The following is a 13,828-nucleotide window of genomic DNA, read 5'->3' as shown; positions in this document are numbered from 1 at the left end:
TGGGGCTAATCCCCCCCCTACTCCCCGCACCACCACCACCACTGTGGCCTCAGTAGGGTTTTTTTTTTTTAGTTGTTGCCCAGGCTGGAGTGCAGGGGCGTGATCTTGGCTCACTGCACCTCCACCTCCACCTCCTGAGCTCAAGGGATTCTCCTGCCTCAGCCTCCCAAGTAGCTGGGATTACAGACATGTGCCACCATGCTTGGCTACTTCTGTATTTTTAGTAGAGACAAGGTTTCACCATGTTAGCCAGGCTGGTCTCAAACTCCTGGCCTCAGGTAATCCACCCACCTTGGCCTCCCTAAGTGCTGAGATTACAGGCATGAGCCACCGTGCCCGGCCCCTTAGTAGGTTTTTTTTTTTTTTTTCTTTTTTTTTGAGACAGAGTCTCGCTCTGTCGCCCAGGCTGGAGTGCAGTGGCGCAATCTCGGCTCACTGCAAGCTCCGCCTCCCGGGTTCACGCCATTCTCCTGCCTCAGCCTCTCCGAGTAGCTGGGACTACAGGCGCCCGCCACCACGCCCGGCTAATTTTTTTTGTATTTTTAGTAGAGACGGGGTTTCACCGTGGTCTCGATCTCCTGACCTCGTGATCCGCCCGCCTCGGCCTCCCAAAGTGCTGGGATTACAAGCGTGAGCCACTGCGCCCGGCCCCCTTAGTAGGTTTTAAGGAGCCCCAGCCCTTCTCGCCTTCTGGGCCTGACCAGCTATACTGCTCCATCTCCCCTGGCCACATGCTCCTCCAAGTACTGCACAGGGACCCCCAGCCAGGGGCCCTGCTCCATGAGATAATGTGAAATACGACTGTGGACCAAACACAATAAAACCTGTCTGTAAGGAAAAAAAAATCCACCACAATCAAGTCGGCTTCATCCCTGGGATGCAAGGCTGGTTCAACATATGCAAATCAATAAATGTAATACATCACAAACAGAACCAATGACAAAAACCACACGATTATCTCAGCAGATACAGAAAAGGCCTTCAATAAAATTCAATACCCCTTCATGCTAAAAATCCAATAAACTAGGTATTGATGGACCATATCTCAAAATAATAGCTATTTAAGACAAACCACAGCCAATATCATACTGAATGGACAAAAGCTGGAAGCATTCCCTTTGAAAACTGGCACAAGAAAAGGATGCCCTCTCTCACGACTCCTATTCAGCATAGTATTGAAAGTTCTGGTCAGGGCAATCAGGCAAGAGAAAGATATAAAGGATATTCAATTAGAAAGAGAGGAAGTCAAATTGTCTCTGTTTGCAGATGACATGATTGCATATTTAGAAAACCCCATCGTTTCAGCCCAAAATCTCCTTAAGCTGATAAGCAACTTCAGCAAAGTCTTAGGATACAAAAATCAATGTGCAAAAATCACAACCATTCCTATACACCAATAATAGAGAACCAAGTCATGAGTGAACTCCCATTCACAATGACTACAAAGAGAATAAAAAACTCAGGCATAAAACTTACAAGGGATTGGAAGGACCTCTTCAAGGAGAACTACAAACCACTGCTCAACGAAATAAGAGAGGACACAATAAATGGAAAAACATTCCATACTCATGGTATCACAAAAATGGCCATACTGCCCAAAGTAATTTATAAATTCAGTGCTATCCCGATCAAGCTACCATTGACCTTCTTCTTAGAATTAGAAAAAAAGACTATAAATTTCATATGGAATGAAAAAAGACCCTGTATAGCCAAGACAACCCTAAGCAAAAAGAACAAAGCTGGAGGCGTCATGCTACCCGACTTCAAACTTTACTACAAGGTTACAGTAACAAAAACAGCATGGTACTGGTACAAACACAGATACTCATGGACCAATGGAACAGAACAGAGGCCACAGAAATAACACCATACATCTGCAACCATCTGATCTTTGACAAACCTGACAAAAATCCAAGCAATAGGGAAAGGATTCCCTATTTAATTGTGTTGGGAAAACTGGCTAGCCATATCCAGAAAACAGTAACTGGACCCCTTCCTTACACCTTATACAAAAATTAACTCAAGATGGATTAAAGACTTAAATGTAAGACCTAAAACCATAAAAATCCTAGACAAAAACCTAGGCAATACCATTCAGGACATAGGCATGGGCAGGGACTTCATGACTAGAACACCAAAAGCAATGGCAACAAAAGCCAAAATTGACAAATGGGATCTAATTAAAGAGCTTGTGCACAGCAAAAGAAACTATCATCGGAGTGAACAGGCAACCTACAGAGTGGGAGAAAGTTTTTGCAATCTACTCATCTGACAAAGGGCTAATATCCAGACTCTACAAGGAACTTAAGTTTACAAGAAAAAAAAATTCAAAAAGTGGGCAAAGGATATGAACAGACACTTTGCAAAAGAAGACGTGGCCATTAAACATGAAAAAAAGCTCATCATTACTGGTCATTAGAGAAATGCAAATCAAAACCACAGTGAGATACCATCTCAAGCCAGTTAGAATGGCAATCATTAAAAAGTCAGGGAACAACAGATGCTGGAGAGGATCTGGAGACATAGGAAAGCTTTTACGCTGTTGGTGGGAGTATAAGTTAGTTCAACCATTGTGGAAGACAGTGGCAATTCCTCAAGGATCTAGAACTAGAAATACCATTTGACCCAACAATCGCATTACTGGGTATATACCCAAAGGATTATAAGTCATTCTACCATAAAGACACATGCACTCGTATGTTTATTGCAGCACTATTCACAATAGCAAAGACTTGGAACCAACCCAGATGCCCATCAATGATAGACTGGATAAAGAAAATGTGGCACATATACACCATGGAATACCATGCAGCCATAAAAAAGGATGAGTTCATGTCCTTTACAGGGACCTGGATGAAGCTGGAAACTGTCATTCTCAGTAAACTAACACAAGAACAAAAAACCAAACACCATATGTTCTCACTCATAAGTGGGAGTTGAACAATGAGGATGCGTGGACACGGGAACATCACGCACTGGGGCCTGTTGGGCTAGGGGAGGGATAACATTAGGAGAAATAGCTAATGTAGATGATGGGTTGATGGGTGTGGCAAACCACCATGGCACATGTAAAAAACCTCCACGTTCTGCACATGTATCCCAGAATTCAAAGTATAATTTTAAAAATCAATACAGTGCTGGAAGAAGATGCCTGGTACCTATTAAGGAACTCACTTATGATTTCTTGCTGTGGCCTAGAGTGGTGGCCACTCCTTCAAACTGAGTTTGCCAGAATGGAATTCTGGTGTAGGGAGAAATTTCTTTGCAGAAAAATGTTACGGAGTTTCCTTTGTTTTTCAGTAGTTGTGCAAAGACCACCTCACCTACAGTGGTGAGGTTGGAGGTGATTAAAACACAGATTTCTGGACTCCACTCAACATTTTCTAAGTTAGAATTTTGGAAATAGATCCAAGAATTCCCATTTTAATAAATTTACATAGTGATTCTTACATTCACTGACATTTAAGAATCACTAGTTTACATATAATTTGAATAGTTGGGTCCAGAAGATGTTTCTAGGCCCATTTGAGAAAAAAACCCAGAGTTCCGAGTTTGTTAACCTGTGCTAGAATAAAGCACTTGTGTAAACTGAAAGATACCACTCATATTGTTTGCTATGTCTGTAGTTGGATTCCATCAATTATATCTCTCCTGACCACCTTAAGGAAAAAAAAAAATGAATTCACAATCAGCTTAGCAACGCAAAGAGATGGTCTAGTGTATTCCCTGTACCCATAAATTAACCAAGAAACAAAAAATCGCCAATATTAAAAGTTTGCAGACATTTCTAAAAGTTCACACATACTATAAAACTATACAGAATTGGCAATATAGTAAACATCTGACTGAAGACGGGTACATATTGGCATGTGAGCAAAGTTCTTTGATTGTATTTCTCAGAAAGAAGCTCTGGCTCATACAGTGCAGCTGTAAAGAAGACATTTCTGTAAGCCACACTGCATAAACAAGTAGTACTATTGCTACTCCCATGCCACTTTATTTGTAGTTATAGTTTCCTGTCACTCCTGCTCTTTATATATTGGAGCAGCCCTTGAACCCACAAAGCCACTAACAAACTTTCCAGCTGTAAAACAGAGATGACTTTGATAATCTTAGAACTAAGAGTTCTCCTTTCATTCCATAAGCATTTTTAATTTCCCACTGTGTACCAAGCATTGGTGTGTATAAAGATGCCCTTAAGTCACTCCATGTTTTACCAATGAAGCCATCAAGGCTCACCTAACATACAGCAAATAGGGCTGATTGTTGGTAATATCACCTGAGTTTTTCTCTATTCCTTCTCTTATTTGTTCTGTGCTCCAGCCCTGGTCCCTGATTTTGTAGGTTTAGCACAGCTAAAAACCTCCAGTGCCCCCAGGACCATTATGTTCCCCCTGCATAAGTTGTTCAAGGGAACCTGAGCAATCAGCTGAGGAATTCACAGGAAATTTTATCTTCCATACTTGGCTGGTGAGATTTTCTTCTTAAGCAATTTTTGGTGATCTGGTTCTTATCTGCTTAAAGCGATATTCCTTAGGGAAGGCCTATGACTAATTTCAGTTGTAACTATTATAACTGTTGGCTTCTAAGCATGGAAATTAACCACCATTTCCCAGCTAATTGATTCAATTATTTACCAGTATGGAAGTAATGAAATGAGTGAATCAACACAGTATGTCAAGAGATTTCCCTAAAATAGCTTGCTTTAATTTAACAACCTCTCTTTTGAGCACTAACTGTAGAGTGGACATCTCTACCCGGGTATCCATCATATACCAACATCCAAACTTCTTAGGGTAACAGACTGATTTATGACCAGACCCCTGCCTTTCTCACCACCTTCATTTCGTACACTTGCCCATTGTATGCTTGCCTTACTAGACTGTTTGCAAAACCCCAAATGAGACATGCCTTTCACAGTTCTGTGACTTGGCACATGCCATTTCTTCTACCGGAAATGAACTTTCTTCCCTTATCTAGCCAGGGAGGCCTTAGCTCAATATTTTTTTCTAACTTCTATGCATATAAATAAGAACTGATCAACTCTATAGTGACTATGATGCTTTATTCTTTAGATTTGTAATCTCAAATATTGCCTCCTTTTCACCCCAGTCATCAGACTTTATTTTATTGGCCTCTGATCTGTTTTTCACCACCTTTTGCTTGTTTTTTTTTTAATTCACTTTTTTCCCTGTTTAGCTCTAATTGTTTCAAAATAATAAATGTATTTCTAATACATTTTACCTTGATTACAACCATTATATCATGTGTTAATTCATCAGATAGATTGAATGTAATTTTCCTGGCAGTAGTCTGCAAAGGACAACAAAGAGATATATGGCATAATTTCTGTAATGAAGTAACATTTTTGTTTAATGTAGGCCTTTATTAACAGCTTTATTGAGGTATAATTGATATACAATAGGTTTCACATATTTAAAGTGTACAATTTGATAAGTCTTGGCCATGTGTATCCATCTACCTGTGAAACCATCAGTAGGGTTCACAGTGAATATGTCCCTCACCCTCACATGTTTCCTAGTGCCCCTTTGTAATCTCTCTCTCCACCCCCACCCCCACATTCCCAGGCTTTCTGGCACTATAGATTATTTGCATTTTCTAGAATTTTATATAAACGGCAACATATAATATATACTCTTTTGTCTAGCTATTTTTACTCAGCACAGTTATTTTGAGATCTATCTATGTTGTGTGTATCAATTCGTTTTTTATTGCCAAGTAGTAGTCCATTTATGGGTGTATAGTTTAAGTATTCTGAATTCAAAAAATCTGAAATCTGGAATGCTTCCAAAACCTGAAACTTTTTGAGCACCAACATCATGCTCAAAGGAAATGCTCATTGGAGCATTTTGGATTTTGGATTTCCAGATCGGGTTGCTCAGCTGGTAAAGTATAATGCAAATATTCCAAAATCTGAAAAAATATCCCAAATCCAAAACACTTCTGGTTCCACACATTTTGATAAGGGATGTTCAACGTGTATCAGGTTTAATAGCCACTCAGCCAGTGATGAACATTTGGATTTATCCATTTGTTGTATGTTTGTTTATCCATTCAGCCATTGATGAACATTTGGATTGTTTTCAGTTTGGGACTACTACAAATAAAAGCTTCTATGAACATTCATGTACAGATATTTGTATGGACATATATGTCCTTTTCTCTTAGGTAAATACCTAGGAATGGAATGGCTGGATTGTGTGGTAGGGCAGGAAACTGCCAAACTGTTTTCCAAATCGGTTGTACCATCTTACATTCCTACCAGAAATGTTTAAGACTTTGAACTCGTTCACATCCCCACCAACATTTGATGTGGTTAGTCTTTTACATTTTAGCCATTCAAATAGGTATATAGCATTATCTCAATGTGGTTTTAATTTCCAAATCTCTACCATTGAGTGTCTTTTCATTTGCGTATTTGCCACAGTGTATTTTCTCTAGTGAAGTATCTTTAAATCTTTGCACATTTTGGAGACAAGGGTTGTTTGTTTTCCTCATTGTTGAATTATGAAAATTGTTAGTATATTCTGGATAAAAGTCCTTTGTGCTTTGCAAATATTTTCTCCCAGTGTCTCTTAAAGTTTTTAATTTTGATGTCCAGTTTATTAATATTTTCTTTTATGGATTAGGCTTTTGGTATGGTGTCTTAAGAAATCTTTGCCTAACATAAGATCACAAAGACTTTCTCGTATGCTTTTTTCTAGAAATTTTATAGTTTTGTGTTTTACATTTAGGCCTATGATCTACTTCAACTTTTGTGTATATTGAGAGGTAAGGATCCAAGTGCTAGACAGATGGATAATGACAATAGTTCCTGCACCATTTCTTTTTTTTTTTTTCTCAAAACCTTATTTATTATATTATAGCAAATAGGGTAATAATTACTGTCAGAGACGGGGACATACTTTTTGTAACTCTTTACATTTTTCTTAAAATACAAATTCTGTTATATAAATTTTGATTTTGAATCTTTTAATTATCTTTTCACTACCTCCCATACATCTTTCTTTTTTTTTTTTTTTATTATACTTTAGGTTTTAGGGTACATGTGCACAATGTGCAGGTTTGTTACATATGTAAAGGAGATGGAGGACCTGCACCATTTCTTGAAAAGACTGCCCTGCCTCCACTGAATTGCCTTTGTGATGCTTGCTTTTTTCAAGCATAAGTTTTCCATATTTATATGGGTCTATTTCTTTTTTTTTTTTTTTTTTTTTGTGAGACAGAGTCTCGCTCTGTCACCCAGGCTGGAGTGCAGTGGCGCGATCTCAGCTCACTGCAAGCTCTGCCTCCCGGGTTCACGCCATTCTCCTGCCTCAGCCTCCCAAGTAGCTGGAACTACAGGCGCCTGCCACCTTGCCCAGCTAATGTTTTGTATTTTTAGTAGAGACGGGGTTTCACCATGTTAACCAGGATGGTATCGATCTCCTGACCTCGTGATCCACCAGCCTTGGCCTTCCAAAGTTACAGGCATGAGCCACTGCGCCTAGCCCTATATGGGTCTATTTCTGTACTCTCTATTCTGTTTCAGTAATCTGTGTGACTGTTGCATCACAAGTATCACATTATTTTGACTATTGTAACTTTATAACAACAGGAATTTTTTTATCTTCACAAATAAAACATTAACAACTACCTATGCAATCTTCCAATACTGAGATATTCAATAGGGAACTGAGAGAGAGAGAGAAGGGTGAATTTGGAAAAGAGAATAGGGTGGAAGGTGGGTCTTTGAATTATGTTGCTTTTAGGAATACTTAAAATATTAAGTAGTCTATTACAGTGTGAATAGAGCAAGTTTCAGCTAAATTTTCTGACAGAATCTACATTTGATTCTTCTCTCTCTGTAGAGAGGCTTACATTCATTTGGAGGGGAACTAATCCCATGACTTCTAGGTTATCTCTTAGTTTCTTCTCTGGAACGACATTATTGGCAGACACTAGAGGACTTAAGGAAGAACAGCATTTGTCTAGAATATAAAAGCCAATTTGTAATTTCCATATTAGTAGTGGTGGATGGAGAATTTTCACAGGCAAATCAAACGATCACATAATCCCCAAACCCCTTTTCAGCTGTAGTTATTTACTTCTTTATCTATTTATTCTAACTTTGCAGGCTACCTGAGAAGTTGTATAGATTCTTCCAGAGTGAACATGTCACTTAAATATGGATTAGAACATGGCTTTTGCTGTGATTACCTTAGGGAGATGGGACCTATTGGTACATTACAAAGTGTCTGGAACAGTTAACAACAAGAACCTTATTTGAGGTGGCTGCTTTCCATTTTACTAAAGCAAAAGGCCTTAAGAAAGCCAACAACTTTACTCAGATTAAAGATGGGATTAATTTCTCCTTATGCAGCTAAATACATAAGCAGTACATGTAAATATTTAATAAATATAAAAGAGCTCTTATAAACACAAGTCAATAGACAACCTCAATAAAGTACAGGAAAACAATATGCATTTTGCTTGGTATAGTGTTTTCTTTACTCAGTTAGGTTAACAAACAATGATCTCATCATTAGTCAACAAGATAGTAAAGAGACCATCAAAGCAAACTACAGGAGAGTCCAGATTGATTCATGCCAAACAAATGTTTGTAGCTAACAGCTGTATTATCACTCATTCTAATTTACGCAGCTGGGGTTCTTTCATTTCCTAAGTGAGATAAATGTCATGTTGCATGATACAAGCACCATCTCTACTGCTTGAGTCATGAATCAGGTCAGCTCTCTCCTAGTTAGCTTCACCCCTCATTTTAGGTTGGGGGAAGGGGCTTGCTACAGTTTTAGCTATAAACAGCTAATAGGCCTTTTCCTAAGGTTGTGTGAGTCCATTTGTGAATCATTCAGTATTTTATTAAAAAATACCAGTTTGAATGTCATGAAGATATTGAAAAAACCAGTTTCATGTGGAAAAACCTTTGGTTGTGTAGGTTTTAAACTATTAGCATAAAACTTCTCTTTTTAAAAAATTCTTAAAACTTGAAGACTGAAGAATAAGAAGTATGGTACAGTCTCTGCCTGCTGGATGAGATTCCATGATCTATTCTCTAACTATGCTAAGTCAAAGATTCTGCAGTTAGCTTTCTCCTCAAAACTCAGGCTGAGTTTGAGCAGGTCCTAAGGTGTTGATCCCTTTAGCTCACCTAGTTAATGGGACATAGAGTACTTTTGACTTGACTGCTCCATGCTTTTTCCTATCAAAGCAGACCAAGACAATCAAAACCTTGATTTTTAAAGCTTATCTGAAGTAGAAATAGAGAGTCTTATGTAACAAAAGGATGGCTAAGTGTACAAGGCAGTTGAACATGTTAGTGGTAGATGATGCGTTTGACTGTCAAAATGCTACTCACAGCAAAGGGGACCCAATTCCCAGGAGAAGGTCTGGAGAAGAGGAGGGAAAAGAGCCTAAGGCTCGGTGTGCACATTCTGAGACCAGTCCTAGCTCTGCCACTCAGTGGGTGCCTGTTTGCAAGTCATTTCTTGACCTCTGTGAGTCTTGTCTTTTTTTCCGATTATAAAATAGGATAATTCCTGCCTCCCAGTTTTGTCATGAAGATTAAATAAAATAATGTTTGTGAAAACAAGTAGACAGAATAGGTGCTCAATCAACAACAACATTAGCTGGACACGATGGCTAAAGCCCATAATTCTAGCACTTCGGGAGATCAAGACCAGAAGATTGTGTGAGCCCAAGAGTTCAAGACCAGCCTGGGCAAGATGGCAAGCCCCAGTCTTTGCAAAAAAATACAAAATAGCCGGGCTTGGTATTGTGCACCTGTAGCCCCAGTTATTCAAGGGGCTGAAGGGCGGGATTGCTTGAGCCAAGGAGTTGAAGGATGCAGTGAGCCGTGATCACACCACTGCTCTCAAGCAATTTTCGTATTCTGGCTTATTGACTTAACAAATTATTGAAAGTTTGTCTGGGCCCTGGTGGCTCATGCCTGTAATCCCAGTGCTTTCAAGGCCTAGGCAGGAGGACCCCTTGAGACCAAAAGTTTGAGACCAGCCTGGTCAACATAGTGAGACCCTGTCTGTACCAATTTTTTTTTTTTTAATTAGCCAGGCGTGATGGCAAGTGCCTGTAGTCCCAGCTACTCAGGCTCAGTTGGGAGGATTGCTTGAACTCAGAATTTCAAGGATGCAGTGAGCCATAATCATACTATTACAGTTCAACCTTGGCAAGAGAGTGAGACCCTGTCTTAAAAGAAAATCTGTGTACATACGCATATTTTTTAAAAAGTCAGTCATTGTAGTCGGGGAGACAGCTATTAAACAAACAAGCACAATGTGAGAGTTACGTACATAGCACTGTGAGATCAGAGAAGGAACACCAAACCCAGCAGGGACGGTAGGAAAGGCAAGCTACCTTCTCAGAGGAGGTGAAAGAGTTATCTCTGTAAAAATGAGTTTATCAAGTAAGCAGGGGGTGAAAAGGCATTGCAGGTAGATGGAGCAGCTTATGCAAAGACATACAGGCATGTTCCAGAAAAGGCAAGTGGTTTTGTGTGGCTAGAGTCGTGGGTGTGTGGTGGTTGGAATGGTGGGAAAGAAGGCTGGAAACATAGTGGTTATACTGGCCTTCGTAATCTGAATTTCACAGATAAAGGTTTAAACTGCTGTTACCACTTAAAGGAACTGCTTAGATGCCTTGGTCCTGTTTGTTTCTGGTGGAAATCAGGACAGATTAATTTGGCCTGTTATTTCTGGGTACTTCAGAAAGACAAACACCCAATCCCCATATTTTTGGCGTTTCCATTCCCAACACAGTTGGAACCAGGAAGCATAACAATGAAAATTAAGAAAGGAGAAGAGGGAAGAAGCAGAGAGTAAATCTATTTGGGATTTATGAAAAGATATTACAAGACGCAGGCATCTTTGACTAGTTTACTGGGATCTCTAGTAGAGATTTTTCTATTTTTAAAAAGGTGTTATATCTCTGAGAAAAATCTACCTTGATAGGTGTAATAAAATAGCTCTGAGTAGGAACTCACCTAATATAAGTAATTAATAAAAAGAAAAATTTTACCCAACTTTATAAACTGTGTTCAGGGAGCAACTGCGCTGAATAAAGAAGGCATGAAAAGCCTTTTGTGTGCCTTTTTGTCCTGTATAACAAATTATTTTTATTGCAAAGCCCCAAATTGCTTTCCCCTACATTGCCGCATTGCTGTGAACATGATTCCAGTACACTGTGGCCCTTCCAGGGATACTCCTGATATCAATCTTGAGGCCTATTCAAACGAGGATGGGAGTCAGAGTTGAACTGTGCCAACATTCCTGCTGAGAATTAGCCCAGTTTCATTATGTGTGGAGGAGCCCCCAGTTCACTGCCCTTGCATGTTTGGGGTACACAGAGCTGAGAGGCTCTGCAGGGAGTGCAAAGTTAAGAAACTGCATGATAGGAACACTATCACTTACTCTTTCATAATGAGCTCTGGGCAGGGAAACTAAAAAAAGATGAGGTTTTTCTAGCATTCAGTGCAGCTGTGGTGTTCTACTTGTAACAAGCTACTTCTGCTTCATAAGGCAAGAAAAACACAAGAATTGTGAACAGACTCTCATAATGAGCAGGGTCCCCAGGAGTCCTGTCTGTCTTTTTTAACTCCTTCAATTAACTGGAGTACTAAGGGAGAGATTTGTTGCTTGGCCTGTGCCTTCATTCTACAGATGAAAAAACTGAGACCCAGGAGGAGGTGAAGTGGCTTTCCCAAATTGAAGATTCATTAGAAGCCAGAGTTTGTAGTACCAGGTCTTCTGACTCCTGTGGGCCAAACTGTAGTCCATAAGCCTAAATATGGGTATAATTAGCCAGGTTGTCAGCAATGGGGCAGGAGGTATCACACGAGTACGTTGTAAAATCTTTTCTGCTTGGAAGAAAAGGTGATGGCGAACTAAAAACTTGATCTCTGTGCCTTTGTCCTATTTAATCTATATTACATCATATACAGGATTTAATTTCTCAAACTGTATGTTTACCTGTTTTATCTTACAAATTGCCAATTTCATCAGAATAGGACTTGGCATCATCAAATACATCTCTGCTAACTTGACTTTTAAGCACTTGGAAAACGTGTGCACCCTTGCAGCCTCCTTTATCTTACCGTGCACTCCCACCTTCTGGTCATGTCAGGAGGGGCAGTATCCCTGAGGAACCACACTTAAACTTTTCCATTTTAGAAAGATTGGTCAATCCTAGGCCTTTGTTTTATGTGTAATTCGTTTGTTCTTATACTTTCTAATCCCACAGGCTTTGACTTCGGAAACCTTTGGGTTATAACAAAGTACTGAGGAACTATAATTTAATCTGTTTAGAGCTAATATTAAATGAGACTCAGATTTTTTTTCTAGTGGACTGCAAAGCCACATTTATTGAACATCTACTAGGTTTACATGGGAGTCCTTTTAGCTGTGAATTCCTTATTGGTAAGGGACTATGCCCAACAGTGTACCTGGCACATAGTAGGAAAACTATGAATATGTGTTGAATGAGGGACATTTGGTAAAAACCAGGGTTGTTTAGGAGTGTCCTGTCCTGAGGCCACTCCAGATGGAAGTGGTTCTCCCATAGCCTAACACATCCCGTTCTTTCTTGAACTGTAACTCGACTTTCTTCCAAAGATGAAGGGGAAAGGTAGTATTCATCTGAGATTTGCCTTGTGGTGGTTAGCACAAATTTGGTTTCTAAGGAAAGGCTGGTAAAGCGTTGATGCAGGGAAAATTATTCTTAGGTATTCTTCTCTGATGATCATAGACTGAAACTTTTGTATAGTTACCGTAGCCATGAAAATAATCACTGGCCAACATTTCTAGTGGCAAAAAATATCAACCTCTAGAATGGTCTGATGAATATCAGGGAGTAGGGCTAACAGAAATATAATGCCAGCTGGGCCAGCAGTGTCTGCCAACCCCAAATATTTACTCAGCATCTTACTATGTGTAAAACTCATGATTTTTCCTTGCTTTTGCTTGTTTCTTGAATGTAAACCTGGAGGCAGAATCTAAGTTTTGTAACTGATGATTTATGAACATTATTTGTGTCTACAAGAGGTGATATTCCTACCTACTTTGAAATCAGCTTGGAGTGCAGGGATAAGATTTTGATGGTATGGGCCGGGCGCGGTGGCTCACGCCTGTAATCCCAGCACTTTGGAAGGCCGAGGCGGGCGGATCACTAGGTCAGGAGATCGAGACCATCCTGGCTAACACGGTGAAACCCCGTCTCTACTAAAAAAAAAAAAAAAAATACAAAAAATTAGCTGGGCGCGGTGGCGGGTACCTGTAGTCCCAGCTACTCGGGAGGCTGAGGCAGGAAAATGGCGTGAACCCGGGAGACAGAGCTTGCAGTGAGCCGAGATAGCGCCACTGCACTCCGGCCTGGGCAAAAGAGCGAGATTCTGTCTCAAAGAAAAAAAAAAAAAAAGATTTTGATGGTATGTGGCACACATTAGTGCTCAGTAAATGTAGAAAAGAGAACAGAAAAATGACAATGCTGGGAGAAAGGAAGGGGGAAGGAGAGGGAGTAATCCCAGGCCTGGGCTCTGGCATCAGCCTGCAGATAGTCCAACAGGTTCTGTCATGAACCAGCTGGGGAGCCTGGTGACATTCACTAACTTCTAACTCAAGTTTGCTCATCTCTAAAATAAGATAAAACCTGCTTTGTAGGGTTTTTGAGAGGCTTAAATGACATAATGCTTGTAAGTATCTAACATAGACTACTCAATAAATACTGGTTTAATTTAATGAATAATATGTTTGTGAATTCCAGTAATTGTCTTGTTGAGAAAGCAGTTACCTGTTTA

The 13,828-nt window shown here is 39.8% G+C and overlaps 1 protein-coding gene across 3 annotated transcripts in view; it reads left to right on the top strand.

Annotated features, from left to right (window-relative positions):
- The window catches only part of LOC116463621 (retinal dehydrogenase 2), a 125,523-nt gene that overhangs the window by 96,856 nt on the left and 14,839 nt on the right, over positions 1-13,828 (top strand). The window lies entirely within an intron of this gene.

Source organism: Hylobates moloch, unplaced genomic scaffold (assembly GCF_009828535.3).
Source record: "Hylobates moloch isolate HMO894 unplaced genomic scaffold, HMol_V3 SCAFFOLD_45, whole genome shotgun sequence".
NCBI lineage: Eukaryota > Metazoa > Chordata > Mammalia > Primates > Hylobatidae > Hylobates > Hylobates moloch.
This window is presented reverse-complemented; position numbering and strand designations above follow the sequence as displayed.